Here is a 26,689-nt window from a genome sequence, read left to right as displayed (position 1 = left end):
CCTACACAGGCCAGAAGCCTTTCTTCTGGCTGGCTCTCACAGTTGTGCTCCACAATCTGGAATGGTGTGGCTTGCTTTTCTGTGTCTGGTCCCCTGCTTGCAAGGATTCCCAACAGGCTCCGTCCTGATCAACTGTGCCAGCCTGTGGGCCACACACAGGTATGGCCTGGGGGACAGGTTGGGCAGACAATGTTTGATGGTGGGGGGGGTTTCAGCATTGGTTGTTGTGCTTGCCTTCTTTAAGCTTGATCCACTGTTTTAAGATTAAAACAAGAGTGTGCCAGCTTTGGGCCTACACAGGCCAGAAGCCTTTCTTCTGGCTGGCTCTCACAGTTGTGCTTCACAATCTGGAATGGTGTGGCTTGCCTTTCTGTGTCTGGTCCCCTGCTTGCAAGGATTCCCAACAGGCTCCGTCCTGATCAACTGTGCCAGCCTGTGGGCCACACACAGGTATGGCCTGGGGGACAGGTTGGGCAGACAATGTTTGATGGTGGGGGGGGGGTTCAGCATTGGTTGTTGTGCTTGCCTTCTTTAAGCTTGATCCACTGTTTTAAGATTAAAACAAGAGTGTGCCAGCTTTGGGCCTACACAGGCCAGAAGCCTTTCTTCTGGCTGGCTCTCACAGTTGTGCTTCACAATCTGGAATGGTGTGGCTTGCCTTTCTGTGTCTGGTCCCCTGCTTGCAAGGATTCCCAACAGGCTCCGTCCTGATCAACTGTGCCAGCCTGTGGGCCACACACAGGTATGGCCTGGGGGACAGGTTGGGCAGACAATGTTTGATGGTGGGGGGGGGGGTTTCAGCATTGGTTGCTGTGCTTGCCTTCTTTAAGCTTGATCCACTGTTTTAAGATTAAAACCAGAGTGTGCCAGCTTCGGGCCTACACAGGCCAGAAGCCTTTCTTCTGGCTGGCTCTCACAGTTGTGCTTCACAATCTGGAATGGTGTGGCTTGCCTTTCTGTGTCTGGTCCCCTGCTAGCAAGGATTCCCAACAGGCTCCGTCCTGATCAACTGTGCCAGCCTGTGGGCCACACACAGGTATGGCCTGGGGGACAGGTTGGGCAGACAATCTTTGATGGTGGGGGGGGGGGTTTCAGCATTGGTTGTTGTGCTTGCCTTCTTTAAGCTTGATCCACTGTTTTAAGATTAAAACCAGAGTGTGCCAGCTTCGGGCCTACACAGGCCAGAAGCCTTTCTTCTGGCTGGCTCTCACAGTTGTGCTTCACAATCTGGAATGGTGTGGCTTGCCTTTCTGTGTCTGGTCCCCTGCTAGCAAGGATTCCCAACAGGCTCCGTCCTGATCAACTGTGCCAGCCTGTGGGCCACACACAGGTATGGCCTGGGGGACAGGTTGGGCAGACAATGTTTGATGGTGGGGGGGGGGGTTTCAGCATTGGTTGTTGTGCTTGCCTTCTTTAAGCTTGATCCACTGTTTGAAGATTAAAACCAGAGTGTGCCAGCTTCGGGCCTACACAGGCCAGAAGCCTTTCTTCTGGCTGGCTCTCACAGTTGTGCTTCACAATCTGGAATGGTGTGGCTTGCCTTTCTGTGTCTGGTCCCCTGCTTGCAAGGATTCCCAACAGGCTCCGTCCTGATCAACTGTGCCAGCCTGTGGGCCACACACAGGTATGGCCTGGGGGACAGGTTGGGCAGACAATGTTTGATGGTGGGGGGGGGGGTTTCAGCATTGGTTGTTGTGCTTGCCTTCTTTAAGCTTGATCCACTGTTTGAAGATTAAAACCAGAGTGTGCCAGCTTCGGGCCTACACAGGCCAGAAGCCTTTCTTCTGGCTGGCTCTCACAGTTGTGCTTCACAATCTGGAATGGTGTGGCTTGCCTTTCTGTGTCTGGTCCCCTGCTAGCAAGGATTCCCAACAGGCTCCGTCCTGATCAACTGTGCCAGCCTGTGGGCCACACACAGGTATGGCCTGGGGGACAGGTTGGGCAGACAATGTTTGATGGTGGGGGGGGGGGGGTTCAGCATTGGTTGTTGTGCTTGCCTTCTTTAAGCTTGATCCACTGTTTGAAGATTAAAACCAGAGTGTGCCAGCTTCGGGCCTACACAGGCCAGAAGCCTTTCTTCTGGCTGGCTCTCACAGTTGTGCTTCACAATCTGGAATGGTGTGGCTTGCTGTTCTGTGTCTGGTCCCCTGCTAGCAAGGATTCCCAACAGGCTCCGTCCTGATCAACTGTGCCAGCCTGTGGGCCACACACAGGTATGGCCTGGGGGACAGGTTGGGCAGACAATGTTTGATGGTGGGGGGGGGGGGGGTTTCAGCATTGGTTGTTGTGCTTGCCTTCTTTAAGCTTGATCCACTGTTTGAAGATTAAAACCAGAGTGTGCCAGCTTCGGGCCTACACAGGCCAGAAGCCTTTCTTCTGGCTGGCTCTCACAGTTGTGCTTCACAATCTGGAATGGTGTGGCTTGCCTTTCTGTGTCTGGTCCCCTGCTAGCAAGGATTCCCAACAGGCTCCGTCCTGATCAACTGTGCCAGCCTGTGGGCCACACACAGGTATGGCCTGGGGGACAGGTTGGGCAGACAATGTTTGATGGTGGGGGGGGGGGTTCAGCATTGGTTGTTGTGCTTGCCTTCTTTAAGCTTGATCCACTGTTTGAAGATTAAAACCAGAGTGTGCCAGCTTCGGGCCTACACAGGCCAGAAGCCTTTCTTCTGGCTGGCTCTCACAGTTGTGCTTCACAATCTGGAATGGTGTGGCTTGCTGTTCTGTGTCTGGTCCCCTGCTAGCAAGGATTCCCAACAGGCTCCGTCCTGATCAACTGTGCCAGCCTGTGGGCCACACACAGGTATGCTGCTTTGGCCAAGGTAACCCTTTTTGGTTGCTGGCCTGGCACTCACAGTTGTGCTCCACAATCTGGAATGGTGTGGCTTGCGTTTCTGTGTCTGGTCCCCTGCTTGCAAGGATTCCCAACAGGCTCCGTCCTGATCAACTGTGCCAGCCTTCGGCCCACACACAGGCCTGCTGCTCCGGCTTTGGTAACCCTTCCCGTTTGCTGGCCTGGCACTCACTGTTTTGCTTCACATTCAGGTTGTTTATCGTTGGTGGACCTCTTCTGGACTGGACTGCACTTGGTGGACATCGGCCTGCAGATCTCTGCGTGGAGGATCAACATTGCTGGACATCTGCACTGGTGGACTGGTAGGGTTGTTGTTAAATTTGGTTTTTGAGCTTATGTCTGCTGCTGTGCCTACCTGCGAGCATATGCTTTGGCTCTGTCTTTATGGCTTGGGCCGGGGGGGGGGGGCATTTTCTGGTTGGGCAAGAGGATATTGTTTGGGGGTTAGGGGGGCCAGCATTGATCGCAGTGCCAGCTTTCTTTCATGTTTCATTTTTCAAGTTTGAGTGTGGGGTGGGCATGAACTGCTGTTTCACAGGACTAAAAAATGAGTGTGCCAGCTTCTGGCCTGCACAGGCCAGAAGCTCTGCTGGGTGGATGTGTTTTGTTTTGCTGCTGGTTGGCCCTAGCCTTTAAGGGGGGGGGGGCTGACTTGGCTTGTGCAACGGGGCCTTGAATTTTGGGGTTGCGTGTGCGGCGTGTGGTGTTGACTCTGCTAACATTTCCAATTTTCTTGACAGCATCGTGGAGGAGAGGAGGACCAGCTGCAAGACCGCCTGAACATCGCTGGACTGCAGGACTGGTGTTAGTGTGAGCGAGTCCGGGTTGACATTTGGGTGGCCTTGGGGGTGGGTTCTTGCTAGCTTGGGAGGGGGGAGGCTCATCTTCAAAACACCACATCCACACCCCACACCGACATACCACAGATACATCGGTCCCGCTAAATAGTGTCTCTTAGGTAGGTAGGCCAGTTGGTAGGTGATCAGTGGATAATTGCCCTCAACATAATTATTAGGGAAACCGAGCCTAGTTTTTTTTAAAAAACTAAATAGGGACTCAGCAGGGAAAGCATTAGTGAGTGAGTGTTAGGTTTGAATTCTATATATATATATATATATATATAAAAATTTGTAATAGCTGTCAATAGGCTTCCCATTAGTGCCCCCATAACTAGGGTTCCACTGCCCATCTCTGGCACACGTGGTGGTGCCAGGCCGGCCCGGGCATACTAGTGTGTGAGTGTTTAAGGCTTCGTCACCTGTTATTGGGGTTTAGGGCCAGCTCAATTCCAGAGGAATTCAGCTGATTGGCAGGCTCAGGTTCCCTGACATAAATAGGGTTGCTTAAAAAGGCACTTGATTGTTCATCTCCAAGTCACAGAGCCACTAGAAACACAGATTTATAGCAGGTTAGTTAGGTCTTGAAAACAAAGTTGACCTTTGTTTTCTAAATCTTTTCTGATTAGTTAGGGTTGAATTTGGGAGGGGAAAGTATGTCAGAGAGGAAAGCAGAGAGGGGACCCGGGGGAAAGGCTAGGGAGAAATCTAGAGGGGAGGAGGGGAGGGGGAGGGGGACTGCTGCGGCAGCCCCTCCATCTGAGCGGAGGAGGCCCTCCCCTGCGCTGCTGCCGTTCACCAGCCTGGCTTCTGGTGACAGGAAGAGGGTTCGCAAGACTCTCTTTCCTGAGGCAGCTGCTGGAGGGCCACCCCCAACCCGGGTGCGTGAGGCAGGGGCTGGCACTGGGCAGGGGCCTGCTGCTGAGGCTCCTCCTCCTCCAGTGGTTGCGAGCCAGCTGCTGGAGGAGGGGCAGCATGTGGTGTCTCCTGGGATGGGCGCGGAGCACATGACTTTCCCTGCGCTCCCGCTCACCCCAGGAACCCGGAGGATGTTGGAGGAACTGCCCGTGAGACCCCCCCTGGGGCGGTCCACCCCAGTTTCCTCTGAGGCCAGCAGCAGGCCTCTCGCGGCTGTGCAGGAGGAGAGGACGCAGGAGGAAGAGGCAGAGACTGTGGTGGAAGAGCCCACATCTCTGCCCCTTCAGCCTCGTCCATCCCCACCTGCCCGGCCGAGAGTGGGACACGGTGTGTCCGGCCAGAGCACCTCACAGGAGGTGCCGCAGGGTGGTCCCGAACGCGCTTCTCCTGGGAAGCGTGGGATGCCCTTTTCCTCCGAAATCTGGAAGCACTTCCAGACAACGGAGGATCCCCGAGCAGCCCTGTGCCTGCATTGTAGGCAGCGCGTCAGCCGTGGCAAAGATGTGTGGCATCTCTCCACGTCTGGGATGAGGTACCATATGAAGAGGCACCACCAGGCGGTGCTTCTTCGGGAGGAGGGTTCGAGTGGCGCCGCACGGCCGCCAGCTAGCCAGAAGGAGGCAGGCTCCTCTGGTGCTCTCCCCCCAAGGGTACCTGCAGGAAAGGGACGCCAAGCCTCTCTCCCGGAGATGCTTGGTATGCAGGGCGCTAGTGTGCCCAGAGAGGGGATCCGGAGGGCGAGCAGGCGCATCACGCGCCACATCGTCAACATGATAGCAGTGGATGGGCAACCGTATTCCGTAGTTGAAGACTTCGGCTTCTCAGGGCTGCTCCAAGATTGCTTTCCCTGGTACGCCGTCCCTGCTCGCACGTCGTTGAGCAGATCGGTGGTGCCCTCGTTTTACAGGGCTGCCAGGGATCATGTGAAGGCACAGCTGTCCCGGGTTGCCGGGAGAACTGTGCACTTCACATCGGACATCTGGACCTGCCCAAGTGTGCAGCAAGCGTACCTCTCGCTTACTGCTCACTGGTGGGAACCCGAGTCGGTTCTGGGTGGGGGCCGGGGGGAGGTGCCTAGCACAGCTAGACAGGGAAGGATGCGAGACCGCCAGGCCGGCTACTGCAAGGCCTTGCTTCACGCCGAGGTGCTCGACGTGTCCCACACGGCGGAGAACATCGCTGCCACCTTAAGGAGACAGTTGGACGAGTGGATAGGCCAGGGACCCGCCACCGTGGGATGCATGGTGACGGACGGTGGCAAGAACATGAGGGCAGCGGCGCATCTAGTGAGCCGAGAGAGCGTCTACTGTGCCGCTCACAAGCTTCACCTAGTGGTGAGAGATGCGCTGGGGTTGGGCTCCTCGAAGGAACCCGTGGATACCCGGACCCGTGAACTCCAGTTACTTGTCCAGAAATGTCGGAGGCTCACGGGTCACTTCTCGCGCAGCGTGAAGGCCACGCACGAACTGCGCCAGACACAGGTCAGGACAGGTGTGCCAGAGCACGCTCTGATCACTGACGTCAGCACTCGCTGGAACTCCACCTGCGCCATGCTTGAGCGCTTGGTGGAGCAGCAGGCCGCACTCCACGCGTGGCTCTCCGAGCACCGCGGTGCGAGTCAGGTGGGTGAGTTCAACCGGGAGGATTGGCTCACCATCACCCAGACAGTGGAGGTCCTGAAGCCCTTCAAGGACTTCACTGTGGCGGTCTCGTCAGACACGGCGACCCTCGGTCTGGTCATTCCCCTGGTGCACACGCTCCAGAGGAATCTGGCCACCCTTGCAGACCGGGTCGCGCCCCGTGCTGACCTTGTTCCAGCGGTGCGCGCATTAGTGAGAAGGCTGCAGCAGGGCATAGCTGCCAGGCTAACTCCTCTCACTAAGGAAGAGTCATACATGTTGGCGACCATGTGTGACCCGCGCATAAAGGGCACTTTCGCCGAGCGGGACGGGAACCTCACCCAAGCCAGAGACGGGCTCTGCTCTTGGGTGAGGCGCAGGCAGGCCAAGAGGGGACGCCTGTCGACAGGGGGGACGCAAGAGGGGCCCTGCCGTGCGGGTCCCTCTGACGCCCCCTCTGCGCAGGCCCCCCCCGAGGCCACCACCGGAGTGCCGATGGAGATGGAGATGCTCCGGTGGGCCCTCGTCCCCTCTGGGGTCGTGAGGACCGTGAGAGAGGATCCGGCGGAGGCGATGGTCAGGGACTACCTCGCGGAGCCCTGCGAGTCGCTCTCCACCGATCCGCTCAGCTACTGGGCCAGGAAGGAGTCGGTCTGGCCGGACCTCTCCCTCGAGGCGCAGCGGCTGCTCTCATGCCCTCCGACGAGCGTGGAGAGCGAGCGCGTCTTTTCACATGCGGGCGACATTGTCGGCCCACATCGCACTCGCCTTCTCCCATGGAGAGTCGAGCAGTTGACCTTCCTGAAGGTCAACTCTCGCCTCTTCGATTTCTCAGGACTGGACTTCCAGAGTGACTGAGGTGAGCCCAACTTGTGGCCTGCATCCTCTATGAGTCCAATCCTTTGGAATCGCGCTCTCCCCTGTATAAAACCCTGTATATACAGTTAAAACCGGCCAGTAGAGGGAGGGTGGTTAGGAACCAGTGGCAAAGGGAAAACACCCAGCAATTTGAAAGCCCCCCCCCAGGGTATTCAAAACATCTCCCATCACTGAGACATACCCTGTGGGACCAAATTTATTATGAAAAATAATGCCCCAGAAACATGGATTGCTACTGGAGGGAGAAACAGGTTAGATAGGGATTGCTTAGGTGTTTTTATCAGATGAAATCATTGTAAAAAAAATTGTAGAAGAATTGTTGTACTGTTTTTTGAAAGTTGATGTTCTGTTCATGTAAAAAAAAGGAAAAAAAACCAAAAAAAAATGTTGTGATTATGTTTTTTAAAAGTTGATGTTCTGTTCATGTAAAAAAAAGGAAAAAAAACCCAAAAAAATGTTGTGATTATGTTTTTTAAAAGTTGATGTTCTGTTCATGTAAAAAAAAGGAAAAAAAACCAAAAAAAAATGTTGTGCTTATGTTTTTTAAAAGTTGATGTTCTGTTCATGTAAAAAAAAGGAAAAAAAACCCAAAAAAATGTTGTGATTATGTTTTTTAAAAGTTGATGTTCTGTTCATGTAAAAAAAAGGAAAAAAACCCAAAAAAAAATGTTGTGCTTATGTTTTTTAAAAGTTGATGTTCAGTTCATGTTTTAAAAAAAAAATTTGATGTTAATGTTGGGTTTGCATGGTTGGGGGATGCGGGAAGAGTGGTGGATGGGCACCGGCCAATGATGATCTCTCACAGATGTTCCCAGGTAAATTCTGAGGCTGGTGTGGGGGTGGGGGGAGACCTCTGCAGAACTGCTCCAGAAATACCATTGTCCAGTGCCTTGGAAGTGCCCAGTTCAGCTTTGTGTGTCTGAACTGAAAGCACAGCCACAGGAAATGACATAGGTTCTGCTGGACCCTGTTGCAGTGGTTCCCCCCCATTAAGTCGTTTTATGGAGGGAGAGTTGTATTAGGCTGGTAGTTATTATGATCATCTTCTGTTTCCATGCCCTGTTGTGCCCGCTCACTATGTAACCTGTTGTAATGTTCAAAACTTTACTGTTTGTCCATTTCAAAAAAAAAATTGTGTTTAAGATTCTCTGATGTGTAGTTAATTGTGTTGTGTTGTGCTATGAGGGACAATAAGTGTAATATGTTGTGATTTGTTGACCACTTGTAATTTGAAAATGAGAAAATAAAGGTTTTTTAAACTTAATGATTGTGTGTCTGTGTTCCCTTCTTTGATGGGAGGTTGGTTCCCAGCATAGGGAACAATGGGGCAGGCTGGCCAGCCTGTTCCTGGGGTACTCGGTGTGGGGCAGCTGAGGGTGGTTTTGGTTCTGAGAGGGGCTGAGTGGAGGATTTGGGTCTGTGTGTGGCAGCTGGGGTGGGGGAACTGGGTTTGTGTGGGGCTGAAAGGAGTGGACTATGGGGGATGAGAGCACTGGTCGTCCCTTTTGCCCAAGTAGGCCCCTGCTACTGTCCTGGTGTGGGCTTCCATGCCTCTATCAGTTGCTGGCCCTCCTTTGCCATCTTTTTCAGAAATTTTCCTAGGGCTGCCAAACTCCTGGTTGGGCTTGAGTTCAGGTTAGAGAGAGTAGTTCCCTACAGATAAACTGGCTGCTTCCAAGGGCAATCTCTTTAGAGGGCAAATGCGGACCATGGATTCTGGGGGAGATCCCTACTCAGATTTTCCTTTGCACAAGTCCCACCCCCAAATTGCCAGTAACTTCCAAGGCCAGAGTTTGCCACCCCAGAGAGATCCCGTTCCCACCCTCTTAGCCTTGGCATGAAAGTTGTAGCCACCATGGAACGCTTCCAGGTTCCTGATTCCAAGCCCAATGACACCAATGTAAGACAATCCAGACCTCCATCAAAAATGGATTTTAAGTAGCAGTGGGATTGGGCTGCATTTCAGTCATTCACATATCTGGTTGTGTTCCCAAACATTTAGCTTATGGTTTTTTAAATCGGCGTATGGCACTTAAGGACACTTTTAAATGGTTCTAAAAACATATTTTTATTATGAAGTATTTAATGTGGCATTGATCAAGGGCAGGCCTTTTGGCCAAATGAGCAGTATCAGTACAGTAAAATTTAGACAAAGCTCATAGGAGGAAAAAGCATTCACACTGTGAAGTGGGAAGAAAGTTTCAATTTACATGTACCATGGACTCCGAAAAAGACATGTCCAGACCAAATCAGGCCTGCTTTCTCCCTTGAAGATATCAATTGATGATAGTGCTTATGTCACATCATGAGAAGACAAGGTTCACTAGAAAAGACAATAATGCTAAGAAAAATTGAAGGCAGTAGGGAAAAGAAGAATACCCTAGATGTGGTAGATTGACTTCGGTTTGCAATACATGGACAAGGTTTTTGGGATACTGTGGAGCTCAATATAATTCTAAAGTACACCACAAGTGATTTGAATGCATAAAACATACAGACACATACACATAAAATGTATATACCCCCTCCCCACCAAATTAAAGGTTTATCTTATGCCCCGGTTTTCTCCCCCATGGGAACCTAGAGTGGTTTACACATTGCTGTTCTCCCTTGATTTGTTTCACCCTCATCACAACCAGGCTAACAATAGACAGCTGCTCCATGCCTCACATTGGAGTGACTCCACCGATGGCCTTCTTAGTTGTATGAGGGGGTGGAGGGGGGGGAGGAAGGAAACAACGCACTCCTGCCCACTCTATCTGGGGCCTAGGTTGCCAAATTGCTTGGCCTTGGCAAGGAGCCAGTGGTGGGGCGGCACTGGTTCTGGGGCCCCGTCAAGAACATTTGTCCAGGGCCCCAAAATCACCTAGACTGCCTCTGGAAAACACAACACAATTGTTTACTTAGGCTGAGCCAAGAACATCCATCAAGCCTACAAGGCACAGAATCAGAGTCTGCCAGATTCTAGACCAACTCTCTAGCCATTGCACTACAGTGGATATCTAAAAATTGTTCATACCCCCACCAGCAACTTGAACATTTTTCTCCAAAAGGCACACAACTTGGCTGGGTCTCAAAAAGGACTATGATGCATGGGCCTGTCAATGCATACTGGTACTAAGGCTCTGGCCGGGGGGAGGGGGGCATTGTGCCAATGCCACCCTGGCTTTGGAAGGGGACAGTAAAATAGAAGAAATAATCTAGCTTCAGTGCCTCCCCCCCTTCTCTCTCTCTCTCTCTCTCTCTATAATGTGAGTGAAAACATTACTATACCATCACTGAAGCCTACAGGATACATAGGGTCTGTTCACACACGCATGATCATTTAATGGCAATGCTCTGGCATGATGATGTCTGTTCTAGGAAGTGATGTGATCATCACACAAGGCTGGGGAGCACGCACAATTCACAGCAGGCAGATTTGGGCCACAAGGGATCCTGCTTTGGCCTGCAGGGCCCAAATCAGCCCACTGCAAAGCACAGGCATACTCTCAGGGCAGCCAGATGACATCAGTGACATCACGGCAGCAGCCCCTGGAGCGTACCTTGAAGGCTCATTCACTGACTTTCCCCCTTCGGGGTGATAGGTGAGAGTGGGGGATCCCCCACCAAGGGGAAACGGATCCCTAATTGTGTCTGAGGTTGTGGAAATCAAATGGGTCATATTGCTTCTGTCTTTGAGGGACTTACATGCACATTATATTTAACTCCAGATTTCTTTTTTTTTTTTTTGAAAAAATTTTTATTGGGTTAGAACATTTTTATTTTTACATTACAGTCAATTTTCCCCTAATTTTTCGTTTCTAACCCCCTCCCTTTCCCCCCCTTTTGTTGACTTCCAACAGCTTTCCCACCCTCTGTCCCTTTTCCCTTACTTCTATTAAATTCCTCTGTCTAAAACAGATATACATTCTCCATTATATTAAGCAGTGCATCATTAACTCCTTTAATTATTATACACCCAAACTATACGTCTTTAGATAAACAATTTATCCCATTTTCCAGTTTTGAATAATTCTATATAAACCTATATATCATAAACCATAAAAATTTCCCACATTTAAATCAAACAATTTGATTTGTTCTCTATATATTACTCATTTCAACTTTTTATGGTAATTCTATATAGCTCCTCAGATACTCAATCAATTTAACTCTTCTATACATTCAGTTTGGTGCATATAAATCTTGTCAAAAAAAAGAAAATATTGTTAGTTAGTCAATCCTCATGTTTAAACCTTATCATTAATTATTCTCTATCAGTTGACCTATACATATCTATATATATCTCAATCAATTAATCTAACTGCTTATAAATTCACATTTCTCTTCCTCCCCCGGTAAAGTCACCCCTCTCTTTTATACTTTTATTATACTTCAGTAGTTCTCAAACTGCCACAGTTTTCCTCCCACCTCCCATTTCTTCTCCAGATATTGTTTCAGCTTCTCCCAATCTGTGTTAAACTGCCCTGAGTCCAGATCTCTCAGTTTTCTTGTCATCTTGTCCATTTCAGCCATATACAGCAATTTGTAGATCCAATCTTCAATAGTTGGCACTTCTTGTACTTTCCATTTCTGCGCATACAAAAGTCTAGCTGCTGCAGTCATATAAAAAATCAACGTCCTATGATGGGCTGGAATTCCCTCCATTCCCAAGTTTAGCAGCAGGAGTTCTGGGTTCTTGTTTATTTGAAACTGTAAAATTTCACTCATTTCTCTTATTATTTCCCCCCAGAACTGCCTAGCTACCTCACACGACCACCACATATGATAGAGGGAGCCCTCATGTTTCTTACATTTCCAGCATTTATTAGAAGTATTCAAGTTCCCTAGCGCAATCTTCTTTGGTGTCATGTACCAACGATAGATCATTTTGAAAATGTTCTCTTTAATATTAATGCATGTCGTTGTCTTCATTGTAGTTTTCCACAAGTATTCCCATGCCTCCATTGTTATTTCTTTATTGAAATTTATAGCCCATTTCACCATCTGTGTTTTAACTATCTCATCCTCAGTATACCATTTCAACAGTACTTGGTATACCTTGGATATTCTTTTCTTGTCTTCTTTAAGAAGGGTCTGCTCTAGTTCCGAGTTCTCTGTTCGTATGCCCCCTTTTGCAAAGTCCGAGTTATATAAGTCTCTAATCTGTCTATACTGGAACCAATCATAGTTAGGTGATAGTTCCTCTTGCGTCTTTATTCTAAGTTTAGATACTTCAGTTTTAGTTATTTCTTTGTACGTTAAACATTGTTGTTCATTATCCACAGCTCTCGGATCTATCACCTCATATGGAACCACCCACAAGGGGGTTCCTTCTTGTAGGTAAGTTCTGTACTTCTTCCAAATTGTATATAGACTTCTCCTTACAAAATGATGCAGGAACATCGAGTTGACCTTTACTTTGTCATGCCATAGGTATGCGTGCCATCCAAAAATTTTTTTATATCCCTCTAGGGCTAATAGTTTCTTATTCTTTAATGTCATCCACTCTTTTAGCCAAACTAGGCAGATTGCATCATGGTAAAGTCTCAGATTGGGCAGTTGCATTCCGCCTCTCTCCTTTGCATCTTGTAAAACTTTTACTTTCACTCGAGGCTTCTTGCCTGCCCAAACAAAATCTGATATTTTCCTCTGCCATTTTTCAAATTGTTTAGAGTCTCTGATGATTGGTATTGTCTGTAACAAAAACATTACTCTTGGTAACACATTCATCTTAACTGCTGCAATCCTGCCCAACCATGACAGGTTCAATCTATTCCATTTGATCAAGTCTCTCTCTATCTGAGTCCATAATTTTTCATAATTATTCTTGAACAAATCTATATTTTTTGCAGTCAGCTCAACTCCCAAGTATTTCACCTTACTAGTTACTTCACAATCCGTTGTTTCCATTAACAATTGTTGTTTCTGCTTAGTCATGTTTTTGCATAATATCTTTGACTTCTTTTTGTTAATGAAGAAACCTGCCAAATCTCCAAACTCCTTGATCTTGCCTATCACTTTTGGCATGTTCTCCAGTGGGTCTTCTACAATTAACATTATGTCATCTGCAAATGCTCTGACCTTATATGAGTAGTCCTTTATTTTTATTCCTCGTATTTCCTCATCTTGTCGAATTTGTATCATCAGAATCTCCAATACTAAAATGAACAACAATGGAGATAACGGGCAACCTTGTCTTGTTCCTTTACTAATCGTCAATTTTTTGGTCAATTCATCATTCACTACAATTGCTGCAGTCTGGTCTCTATAGATTTCCTTGATTGCTCTGACGAATCTTTCTCCCAGTTGTAGCTTTTCCATAGTGGCAAACATAAAATCCCAGTTTAAATTGTCAAACGCTTTTTCAGCGTCTACAAAGAAGAAACCAACCTCTTTGTCACAACGCTTATCGTAGTATTCAATAGCATTGATCACTGTCCTTAAGTTGTCTCTTATTTGTCTGTCTGGCAAAAAGCCTGCTTGTTCCTCCTCTATGACTTCCGAGAGCCACCCCTTCAATCTCTCCGCCAATATCTTCGCAAAAATTTTATAGTCATTATTGAGTAGTGATATAGGCCTATAATTTTTCACGCTAGTCAGATCTTGGCCCTCTTTTGGGATCAATGATATATTCGCTTCGCTCCAAGTGTCTGGAATTCTTTGATCCCTAAAAACTCCATTCATCACCTCTTTTAGGAATGGTGCCAGTTCATTGGCCATTGTCTTATAAAATTTAGCCGTAAGTCCATCTGGCCCTGGCGCCTTTCCTAGATTTGCAGATTGTATTGCCATATTTATTTCCTCATCAGTTACTTCACTGTTCAACTTATTTCTCCAAGCTTCCGAGATCTCTGGAAGTTTGGTTTTCTCCAAATATGATGCTATTGATTCTTTGTTTACTTCTTTTTTATTATACAGCTTAGCGTAAAATTTATAAAAGGCTCTGCTAATGGTAGTCTGCTCCAAATACGTTTTGTTTTCTTCACAAATTTTATTTATTATTTTCTTTTCCCTTTTCTTCTTTAATTGCCATGCCAAATATTTCCCAGGTTTATTAGCACCCTCAAAAGCTTTTTGATTCAGTCTTTTAAGGTTCCACTCCAATTCTTTGTTACTCATTGCTGTTAACTGTTCTTGAAGAATTTTGATTTCCTGATGTATTTTCTTTTTCCCTGGTCTCTTTTTTAACTGTACTTCTTTGGCCTTTATTTTCTCCTCAATCTCTTGTCTTTTCTCCTCTTTCTTTTTCCTTGCTCTACCATTTAAGTCCATTAGTATGCCCCTTACAACCGCCTTGTACGCGTCCCAAACTTTACTGGTTGGTACTTCTTTATTCACGTTGTATTGTATAAAAAACTTAGTCTCTCTTCTCAGTGTTTCCATATTCTCACTTTCCTGTAACAGGTCCTCATTTATTCTCCAGGCTTTCCTTTTTCTCCTTTTTCCAAATTTCCACATAATTGGGTTGTGATCTGAGCCTACCATCGGCATTATTTCTACCTCCTTAGTCCATAGCGCTAAGTCCTTTGAGGCCCAGATCATATCAATTCTTGATAATGTAAGATGCCTTGCAGAATAAAAAGTAAACTGTTTGGTTTTAGGATATTCTCTCCTCCATACGTCTTCGAGAGTCTCTTGTTGAATCAACTCAAAAAAAAGCTTTGGCAATAGTCCTCTTTTCTTTTGTGCTTTTGTAGTCTTTTTGTCTAATTCCAAATCTGTCACTCCATTGAAATCTCCAGCAAGAATTATCTGGTCATATACAAGATCGTCTAGGTGCTTCCTTAAGTCCTCAAAGAAGCTTTCCTTTGCACCGTTAGGTGCATAAAGTCCGACTACCAACACTCTCTTTAAGTTCCAATTACATTCCACTGCTACAAATCTAGCTTCCACATCTCTCATAACAAATTTTGGCTGCAGCTCCTCTTTTATATACAACACCACTCCTCTTTTTTTCTTGTTGGAAGCCGCTACAAATTCTTTGCCCAATTTTCCAGATTTTAAATATTTTACATCCTGTTTTCTGATGTGGGTCTCCTGCAAACAAACAATATCACATTTTTGTTTTAGTAGCCAATGAAAAATATTTTTTCTCTTATTCGGTGAGTTTAGTCCATTTATATTCCAAGATAATACTTTACACTCCATATTCATGGTTTTGTTGGTAAGTCTTTTTCATTGTCCTTGATAAATCTCTCCATCTCCCGCTCAGATCTGATACGTTTTTTTGCCCCTCCAAACTCAAAGGACACTCCTTCCGGTAACTCCCATCTGTATCTGATATTCATGTCCTTCAAAGTCTGAATTAGCACTCTATATTTTTTCCTGTCCAATAACACTGATCTGGGCAGTTCCTTCATTATAATAATCGTCTTGCCATCAATCTCCAATGGATCTTGAAATTGTTTGGTCACAATCCTCTCTTTCATATTTCTAGTTGTAAACTGCACAATCACATCCCTTGGTAGTTTCCTCTGGGTTGCAATTCTCGAGTTCACACGATACGCCACATCTAGGATAGCCACAATTTCCTCCTCCTCCTTCCCCAGGTAATCAGCCAACACCTCCGTCATCTGTTCTTGCGCTGACTTCCCTTCCACTTCTGGCAGACCACGAAAACGAAGCTGCTTCTCCATGTGTTTAGTTTCTGCAACTGACATCCTCCCCTTCACCAGCCTCATCTCTGTTTGTTGCGTGTCTATTAAATTCTCCATCGCGTCTTCTACTGTTTTAACTCTCTGCTGCGTTCCTTGTAATTCACTGCTAATCGTTTCCACACCTTTTTTCACTTCTGACAGCTCCGACTTTACTGTCTGTGTAACTTCCTTGACCTCTTTAATAAGCTCCAATTTCGTGTCCTTAAGTTCTTTCATCATGTCTATAAGTTTTTTGTCCAAGTTTTCTATTGCCGATTGCCACTCTTTTTTCGACATCGTGGGGCTTGCTTTAGCTCGCTCCCACGAATCTGCTCTCTTCCTCAGCTCCGTGGCGTATAATTAAACGTTTTCCTTTTTTTTTTTTTTTTTTTTTAAATGTCCCAATCTTTGCCAAAATTAATTTTTTATATCCAAAATGTCGGGCGTCTTTTCTCTATGGTTTCTCTATGTTATTATAATCCAAGATGGCCTACTTCCTCTTCCGCTGAAGCCACGACCCTTCCACTTTCAAAGATGGCGATTCCCCACTTCCTGTCCTTTGGCAAGGGCCGCTTCCCTCCAGCCACTCTATTGTTGTTACGCACTTCCTGTCTCCCGTCTTCCCACAGCAGGTCTCGCGATGGTGTCTTTTTCCCACAGCTCCAAAACCACAGGTATTCAAAACAATAGTCCGATTTTTGTAATAACTTCTTTAAACTTAGTCTCTTTTAAAATACAACTCCTGCCGAGTCTTCACCTCCTTTTCGCTAGTCTGTTGCAGTTTAAAAGTCTACTTTCTTTCCTCTCTGTTTTTGTCAATCTGTCCCGTTTCAAGAGATAGCGATCTTTACCTTCTCTCCAGCTTTCTCGGGTTGTAATCGCTGTTTCGATCTTAAATTCTCCTCTCGACTTCCCTCCCCGATCGAAGCTTGGGTATGTAGGTCTTATGCCAGCCGAATTGGCCCCAAAATTGCCGCAGAGATTATAGCCGACCCGTCGCAAGGTGGGACCTCAAGGATCGGGGGGGAGACTCCTTGTGTAGAGCCCCCCCTCGTCCGAGATCTAACTCACCCTAGGGTCTTGAGCGTTCTTTGCCTGCTCCCCGCCTGAGAGCAGTCGGCCGCGGGTTATTTTCACCCCTCCGGCCGGTTAAAACGGCAATCCGGTCAGCTCCACAAATGGAGCTGCGTTAGACCTCCATGAATCCCAAACCGGAAGTCCTTAACTCCAGATTTCTTGATTGTCAAGGAATGCATGTGGTGGGGGGTGGGGGGAAGGGTGGGAGAAGGGCCCCTGAGGGTGAGGGTGGCATTTGGCATGCAAAATGCCACCCCTGGCAAGACAAGCCTCTCCCAGCTGTCAGTGGTAGAGATGAGAGCAGAGCACCTACTTGGGGAGGCCATGAAATGGCCCCCCCAAGTGGGAGCAGGCTGAGCCTTGGTGGGGGGATGGGAGGAAGGGTGGGAGAAGGGCCCCAGAGGGTTGGGGGGGGGATTTTGTTGCAGTGGTTCCCCCCCATTAAGTCGTTTTATGGAGGGAGAGTTGTATTAGGCTGGTAGTTATTATGATCATCTTCTGTTTCCATGCCCTGTTGTGCCCGCTCACTATGTGACCTGTTGTAATGTTCAAAACTTTACTGTTTGTCCATTTCAAAAAAAAAAATGTGTTTAAGATTCTCTGATGTGTAGTTAATTGTGTTGTGTTGTGCTATGAGGGACAATAAGTGTAATATGTTGTGATTTGTTGACCACTTGTAATTTGAAAATGAGAAAATAAAGGTTTTTTAAACTTAATGATTGTGTGTCTGTGTTCCCTTCTTTGATGGGAGGTTGGTTCCCAGCATAGGGAACAATGGGGCAGGCTGGCCAGCCTTCTCTGCGGGTGGTGGGGGGGTCAGGGGGGTGGTTGTCTGTGTGCCAGGGCAGGTGCTCTTTCCCAGGGACGATTTGGCACTGCCACCATTGTGGCACCCCTTGTCTGTGCAGAACTGCCCTGGGAAAGAGAGTTTAGGGGTTCCCAAAAGGGGAGGGCAGGCCAGCCTGTTCCTGGGGTTATGGTGGGTGTGGGGCAGGTGGGGGTTGATTTGGGTCTGTGAGGGGCTACTGGGGGGATTTGGGTCTGTGTGTGGCAGCTGGGGGGGAATTGGGTTTGTGTGGGGCTGTGAAGGGTGGACTTTAGGGGCTGAGAGCACCTACTTGGGGAGGCCATGAAATGGCCCCCCCAAGTGGGAGCAGGCTGAGCCTTGGTGGGGGGTGGGAGGAGGGGTGGGAGAAGGGCCCCAGAGGGTTGGGGGGCATTTTGCATGCAAAATGCCACCCCTGGCAACACAAGCCTCCCCCAGCTGTCAGTGGTAGAGATTAGAGCACCTACTTGGGGAGGCCATGAAATGGCCCCCCCAAGTGGGAGCAGGCTGAGCCTCGGTGGGGGGTGGGAGGAGGGGTGGGAGAAGGGCCCCTGAGGGCTGGGGGGCATTTTGCATGCAAAATGCCACCCCTGGCAAAGGAAGCCTGCTTCTTCATTTTTTCCCCATAGGAAATAATGAAGAAGATGCTCCTTTATGGGAGGATGGGGGGACCTGCTTTGGGGGGCCATAACATGGCCCCCCAAAGTCCAATCTGTCTGAAACTTGGGTGGGTGTTAGAGAAGGGTTAGAGGAAGGTCCCCACCAATTTTGGGCTTATTTGGTGGGAAAATGCCTCCTCCAGGCGTCCTGAAAGACGGAGGCATTTTCCCAGCAAAATAACCCGAAAGAATCCCGAAAGAATGCCGAAATAATGCCGAATCCCGAATCCCGAAAGAGATTCTTGTTTCGGCATTCGGCTAATGCCGGTAGAGAATCTTGTTTCGGGTAATCCCGAAACAAGAAAGCCGAAAGTTTTTTCCTTGCACACCCCTAGTGATAACGAACTGAGCATTTTTCTTTTATGTGATGTTCTATCTCTGATTGAAAAAGTCTCAATGCCAAGATCCTGCAGTAATGTCTTTCCAGCTTCCTGATCTAAAACTTGGTAAATTGTATCTTGTATTTTGACTTGAAGATGTGTATAATTGGTCCATTTATATTTTATTTGGGCTTTTCTCAATGCTTCTGTTGTAGATCTGAGTTCTTTTCTTTTCTTTAATATTGTGGATGGCAAGTCTGTAAGTATTTGAATATTTGTCCCTTTGTAGGGGATTGATCCTTTATTTCTTGCTATTTCTAGTATTTTGCTCCTTGTCTTCTAGTCTGGGATTGTGGCTAATATATCTCTTGGTTTATTATACTTTGGATTATTTTGTGAGCCCAGGCGAAAAGCCTTGGTGAATATAGGAGTTGCTCCCTTTTCAAGTTGTAAATGCTGTGACAGCCATGATTCTAAAAAGGAGGGTAGATCTGCATTATCAGATATCTTCTCATCAACATTTCTGAATTTAAGGTTAGATTGTTTTGTCTGGATTTCCAATTGTAATAGTCTTTTTGTAGCTGTTTATTTTCTTGTTGTAAAACGGCTATTTCAGATCGCAGTGAATTGCTTAATATAAGGGCATGATTAGTCTTTTGTGCTACGTTGTCTATAGCCGATTTTATTTCAGCAAGTTGTTCCTCAAAGGGTTGAAGACTAGTTGAGACTTTATTCATAATTTTTTGCTCCAATTGAGCAAGCATTCTGGCTAGTATTGGGTCTGCTGAGCTAGATAAGTTGGGTAGTTTATTGCCACCCCAGTCGGAATGAAGAGGCAGATACAGGAGTTGGAACTAAAGGGCCACTTTATTAATATAACATCAACCATTAAATACGGCAAGGGCAAACTAGCGATACAGGTCAAGCCACGGGGTCACCCCTGGACCACCGCCTTGACCTGTCTGGGCAAGCCCCACAGCCCCGGGTAGGAGCCATCCATGTAATGGCTTTTCCCCAGCCAGCCAGGCAAAATGGTTCCCCCCTTCAAGCTCCTAAAGCCTCAGCCGTACAGCAGTGAGGGAAGGACTTACACATGGGGTTCACTGCAGGCAGTCTCCAGGTGGTGGTAGCCTTCACAAGCATACCATCCGCTCCTGGTAGACCCCATTTCCCCACCAATGGGGAATTGCCAAGGGGTGCTCACCAGCCCGCTCCCTATCCCCAAACTCTCTCCTACCAGTGACTTACAACGATGCACCACCACTGCCAATTACCTCAAACCTCTGCCTGCAGTGCAAGGTAGGCAAAAAACCACATCTCCCACCTTGCCAATATGGGGAGAGGAGAAAAAATTCCTACTTGGCTCTGGGAACAGCAGCCGGCTAATCCTGCACTACTACAGGGTGAGGTGGGTGGGCCAAGCACGCAGAGCAACTGCCAGCAGGGAGGGCAGAGCCGTCTTCTGAAGGCTTTGTCTCTGCCCCCCCCCCAGCTATATCCCCATATGCCTGGGAGATGTCTCTGCCTGCTTCTCCTTCCGAAGTGGCAAAGTACTGTCCCCAGCTCAAGCCACTGTGTGGCAGCCGGGAGTACCGCATTCTTACCCTTGCTGTTTTCAGCAGCCATTTTGGATGTTGCTCTTTACTTCTCTGCTGCCTGCTGCAAGTCTGGGAAGAATTCCTGAAGCTTTTTTGAAGTGTTTGCCTTCATTTTTTCCTTCTCAAGGTTTTGTTTGCTCATATTTCTTTATTCACTTTTGAGTTCTGTTATGACGTTTTATTTTGAGGCTTTAGGGTGGGGAGGGATGGAGCTAACTTTCCAAGCTTGCTTCTCCCTTGGAGCCGAAGCCACGCCCCCGGGGTGGTATTGTTTTGATAAACAGCTTACAGGCTTTTGCTCAGTAACTCCATCCAAATTACACAGGCAGAACACAAATTTATATGAACTTTGTGAATGCAGCAGTTATAGATGGATTTTTTTGCAGTATTAACTTACACCATTAATAACTGTGGTTTACTTTAAAAATCTCTAGACAGCCATAAAACACAATCTTTTATTAATTTTCTTTTAGAGTTTACCCTTTGGATTCTTGTGAGTTCAGATTGGGATTTCTATTCCCTTCTGAAGTTCATGTTTAATACATACCTGGTATGATATGATTACAGAATGCCAAAAGAGCCCAGAGCAATGCATTCCACCACTGTGATCATATAGACTTATGTCCCTCTTGCACTCACACAGGCTCTGCTGAAAGAAAAATGCTCAAGCCTTTACAAAGAGGCAGAACAGAGTCTTTTCAAATAATTATCTGATGTCACAGGAGAGTAAAAGAAAAGGTCTTGATTTCTGAATTTCAGAGGTAGGAGGAAAGAAATTTAAAAAGGCCTGTGCTTTGCCAGCCTAAGGACTAAGATCATTCTAGGCACATAAAGAAGGGATTTCAGGATTATGGGAAAAGGCAGGAAGTCAGATTCATTTTGCCAGTGTATGTTAGGTTACTATGGCACCCATAAAATACCTGGTCTACTGGTTCCTTATTACTGATTGAGGCCCTTCTGTACTAAGAAAAAAAATTATAACTATTCCAACTGACTGAAATAGACCTCAAAATGCCCCATGCTGTCCTATCAGACTAAGAGCTTCTATCTTATACTTTGTCCTAGAATACAATTACTTGGAAGTAACTATTTCCCAGTAAATTTGCTTATGATTGCATATGTAGAAGTATTTAAATCACATGGGGTGTGCAGTTCAGTTCAGTTCAGTTCAGTATTTGGAGTAAAATATCAAATTTTGGCTGATTCAGTGAAATCTGGGTATTCTGGATCAAAACAGTGAATACCAAACTAGATTTGACATTCTTGATTTTTTTACCAAATCAGTTCAGTAAAATTCATTGAACAAAGCTTGTCTGTTCTTTTGCTTTTTCCCTGAAAAAAAAGCAAATAAACAGCAGTTCCTGCCTTTTTTTGCAGGGGGAGGGCATTTTCAACCGAACTCCAAATTTGCAGGGGATCTACTTCTGACTGTTCTCTAAAGCCCCTTGCCCCAGCTTCAGGAAGATTGGACCTTATGGCCAATTCCATGGGTCTCCAAAAGTGTCCCTAGTGGTTCTCCATTATTTCCTATGGGGAAAACCATCTGGGGCTATCCTGGGGCTGGTGGTGGCATTTTTCAAGAAAACTCCACCAAATTTGCCAGGGACCTACTTCTGACACTCCTCTAATGACTTCATACATTTCAGAAAGCTTGGACCTGGGAGCCAATTCTACAGCTCCCAAAGAAGTGCTTCCAGCCACTCCATCATTTCCTATGGGGAAAAGTCAAAGTTGACTCCCACAGCAGAAAAACACTAAGGCTTTCATGGCCAAGGCACACTTCCAAATGCAAACCAAGCTCATCCTAAAGAAATTCCAACAGAACCAAACTGAAGTACAAGAATGAAACCCCCCAGAACCAAAGTGAAGTAAGGGGACCAACATCAAACCAGAGAATCACATCCATTCCACCCAAACCAAATTGAAGCAAGCGATGCTGTTGCAGCTTAGCACAACAAAACCAGTGTCATCCATAGCAGCCAGGCACTAAATTCAGCCAGTGGGGGAACACTACAGAACAGAACCAAGAAGTATCCAGCCACATGCACAAGCCCTTCCCTTGCTTCGGTTTCCTTCAATTTTTTATTAAAGTATTTTACTCAGCTTTTCTGTTCACTTAAAGTAGCTTATAAAGAAACAGAAAAAATAATTTAGACAAAGACAACAAGTGTACAACTATAACACCTGGCCTGCTGATGGATTAGGATTACTGACACCACTGGAGAGAAAAAATCCTGACTCTTAATAGAGGTGGGATTCCCCTCTCCACCCCTATTTCCTGCTGCTGCTCAGAATAAGAGAAAAATAAACAATGACTGCCAGGTCTGTGGTACAAAGTTGCTTCTGGAGAAAACCTGAAGTGATGTCACATTTGTCTTAGAAGAGCCAGAAACTCTATGGAAAAACTAGAATTTCCAGTGATATCCAGAGAGATGTGACATCACTTCTGTGGAAAAACAGAGAGCAATGTAACACATTGCTGACAGCTGCTCCTCCATGTCCCCTGCCCATCTCCCACAGGAAATTATCGGTTCAAGCTTTTCATGGCCTGGAAGTAAATAATATCATCTGGTAATTTCTGCAGATCACACTGATATTAGAGGAACAGCTAGAGTAGACTTAACATTTGTCTGCCCATAATGGGAAGACTTCCACTCCAACCATCAATCACCCACACTTAATAAATTGAACTATGGGGAAAAAATGGAAGAATGATGTTGCTCCTGCAGTGATATCACAGCATCTGCAACACTCTGTTGTCTTTAGCAGAGGGATTAGGGGAATGCCTAGGGTGCTGTGGTGGGCTGTGATGTCACTTTTCAGTGATCACCTAGAAGTGATGTCACAATATCTGTGTCAGTTTCTCCTCTCCAGACCCCACCCCCAAATATCCTAGGATCAGCAGGCACAAGGCTAGCTACTCCACACCTATAGGGACCAAGTTGGCAACCCTATGCTGGATCCCATGGCCCAGCTAACTCAGGGCTACAAACTGTCAGCCAAGGGTCAGGCACAATGCCAAATGCTTGTAATCCTGGCTGTGCAATGGGGGGGGGGGGTGGACAGAAGCTTAACTTAGATCTCAAAAAGCTGCCATAAAAGGTGTTCCCAGCCTTCTTCTCCTGCCACAAAAGCCTCTGGTCATACACAGTTTACAGTAAACTGAAGCAGGTAAGAGATCCTTCTGATCCCATTACTTTACTTTTAGAGAGGTGATGTAGGTGTGTATATGGGGAGGTTGGGTAGAAGTACATTATACCTATTATCGCTCCTGTACAAAGAAAGTTAGCAACCCAGAAAGCATACAAATCTCCTTTATTTTCCTTTGAGTTATACTGTTCACACACTCTGTTCTAATCATCTCATTGACTTTAATGGCCATACTCCAAAGAAAATGTGGTAAAGAGTTCACCTGAAATAGTGTAGCTTGAATTAGTTCAGATGGGCTACAAAACATGAGTAGGCTAGCCTTTAGGATGCACAATGTGAGCTCTTCTAAAGTAGCCAGTTTTGCTTGGAGAGCAGCACAGGAAAAAGAATATTGATTATCCTTCGTGCCTGAGCAAACTATTCATACATTCAGCTCAGAGAGACACTTTGCACTGCTAATACCAAGCTTGCATGTGGTTGCGTATCTCTATAAATCAGCATTTCAAAGCTGCTAGTAAAATCAAGAGACTGAATTTTATTGATAGCTGGAGAGATTTTTTTTAAAAAAATATATTTTCCTTCCCTTTTTAAAATTAATGTTTCCCCACAAATATGTTCAGAACTAAAGCCTCAGCTTCTACTGTCAGGAAAATAGTTCTTCATTCTCAAGAGAATTTGATAAAAGAAAAAACTTTTACTTCCTTGCCAGTTTGAAGGCTAAATTTCCTGTTTGTTTATCCAGCAATTTGTGGTGTTGTCCAGCAATTTGTGGTCTAGGTGAAAAATCTAACTTTCAATGCTGAATTTCCCATAACACACTGCAAAATGTTCATGATGAAGCTGGTGAGCAGGGATTTGGGGGGGGAGTCTTTCAGATTATATCCTCCTTTTTGTCTGCTTCTCAGTGTCGTCTGTCATCTCTTGATCATCTACAACAGGAGTTCCCAAACTTTTTTAGCCCGTGGACACCTTTGGAATTCTGATACTATGGTGGGCACAGCCACAATGTGTATGCTACAAAATGGTCACTGCAGAAAGCAGCCATTTTGAAGATCCAGCTGCTGTGATCCTTGAGTTGTTATGGCAGCTGCTGCCAAAGCAATGTTCTTACAAAATTGCATAGCCAAACAAATTTCCAATGGCTAATCAGAAGCCTTGCTGGGCAAATGCCCAATTTCTCCCCACCCACTTTCTAAAAACACTTGGCAGGTGCCAGGAAAGGTGTTATTTGGCACCACATTGAGGGCCTTTGCTTTACAATGTATGGCATTGTATGATGGAGTTAACAGACTGCATTTCTCTGCATAATCTTCATATAGGCAGGAGAATCAAGACATGGCTGTTGGCCTCATTAAACTTTGAACTAGGGTAGGTTGCCCAAATGCTGGGAAACCCTCTTAGAGATTCTGCTTTAATGAGGATTGTAGATTTGCTCTCACATTTCAGAAATTATCAACATTAATAAACTCTAGTTAATCCATATTAAAAGACTCATATTTGTTCTGGAGCATGAAGGCAAGAGAAAGAAACTGCTGAATAACAGACAAGAAACCCCACTGATTGTAACATAATGTCAAAAAGGAGACAAAGATGTATTGCATATTAGATTAAGGATTAAGGATTTGTAATTGCAATATATATATATATTTGCTGCAGTTGTGTTCCACATATACAATTATTCAATTACTGAGCCAATATTCTGAATCTATTGGTTAAACAATCCTATTGTCTACATTGCACTGACAGTTAAATAACTTCTGACTGAGAGAGATGTGCAAGTTATCTGAAAGTGCGGGTATGTGGAAATCTGTGTTGGGGTACCAGCCAGAACAATGCCTATAAAGCACATCAACATCAAATAAAAACACCTTATTAAGAATTACTTTGTTTGTTGGAGGGGTTTTAGTTGGCAATGTTATTTAAAAAAATGGAAGAATCGCCTATGTATCTTCACAAGAGAAACATAAAAGTATAGTTTTTTTTTTAAAGGCAGGGCATTTGGAAATGAAATGCATTTGTTTCAAGTCAGTGGTCCTGGTACATATATGAGGATCAAATGCCACCAGGATTTGTCCAAGAATACTTTACATACTCCTGTAAGTCAAGGTTAGAGATGAGCATGAACCGAAAAAAACCTGAACCATGTGGTTCATGGTTCGTCAGATTTCATGAACCACGAACTTTCACGAACCTGCCCCTAGTTCACGAACCAGTTTGTTTGGTTCATGAAAATGTCACTTCCGGGTCATAAAATTGTCACTTCTGGGCCAGCAGAAGGTCACTTCCGGGTCAACAGAAGGTCTGCAGGAAGTTCATCCCCTGTTGCCTAGGAAACTGATTGATTGGCACCAGGCTGTCGGCACTGACAAACCAAAAAATGAACCAAATGAACCAGCCTAAAATTTTTTGGCAGTTTCATCAGAAATGGGATCTGATGATCCGTGGTTCGCAAACCATGAGCCAGCCTGGTTCGTGCTTAATTTTGGTTCGTATTTTGGTTTGTGCCCATCTCTAGTCAAGATACATGATGGCAGTTCCCATTATTTGTTCAGGATAGGATGGGTGCTGCATGTGTGAAGTCCTATGTGCAGAATAGATCCTTATATAGGTTGTATTTACATCCGTAAATTCTCCTTGCATTTTAATTTAAATTCTTATCAACTCATGACAAGTATAACCAATAAAATGGCTAGCTCATTATTGCTGTTTCATTTATGCAGGAAAAGAAAAATAAATTCTATAGAAAATATGAAGGTAGTTTTTTCTGTGGGATATTTATAAATAAATTAGCGTCTACTTCAATTTTTAACTTTTAAAATGTAAATCACTTTTCAATGTCTATTCCTATGAATGCTAAATCCTTTAGAAACTATATCTTACAGTACTGTATTATTATTATTTGGTTTCAGTTGTTGGACCAATGGTACTGTCATAGTCCATGATCTGGAAAATGTGTAGAAAACAAATATTTTTCTCCAGAAAAAAACCCCATAGAGTTAACTTTCAATGTGGTTTACAATTCAAGTATCAGTTGTCATTGCTTTAAAGAAAAATTGCTATGTTTAAAAGTATATGGGAAGCCCTTTTGAGAGCTGGTTTGGAGGCTTCCTTGGCTAGAGAAATTCCCTTCCCCATTGGAGAGGCTTTTCGCTTTCCCTAGCAATAAGTTACTTGTGCTTCTGTCCTTGAGTCAAGATAAGCTGTTCTTGCTGGCTAATTGGTAATTAACTTTGCAACTGTAGATTTGGATCATGTGCCAAGAGCTGCAGACTTGCCACACTTCCCTTTTTGTACTTGTCAGGTGATGTAGTCGAGCTGTGAATGGGCGGGGT

Source organism: Eublepharis macularius, chromosome 3, assembly GCF_028583425.1.
Source record: "Eublepharis macularius isolate TG4126 chromosome 3, MPM_Emac_v1.0, whole genome shotgun sequence".
NCBI classification, from domain to species: domain Eukaryota; kingdom Metazoa; phylum Chordata; class Lepidosauria; order Squamata; family Eublepharidae; genus Eublepharis; species Eublepharis macularius.
The sequence above is the reverse complement of the archived record's forward strand: the minus strand, read 5'-3'. Positions refer to the sequence as shown.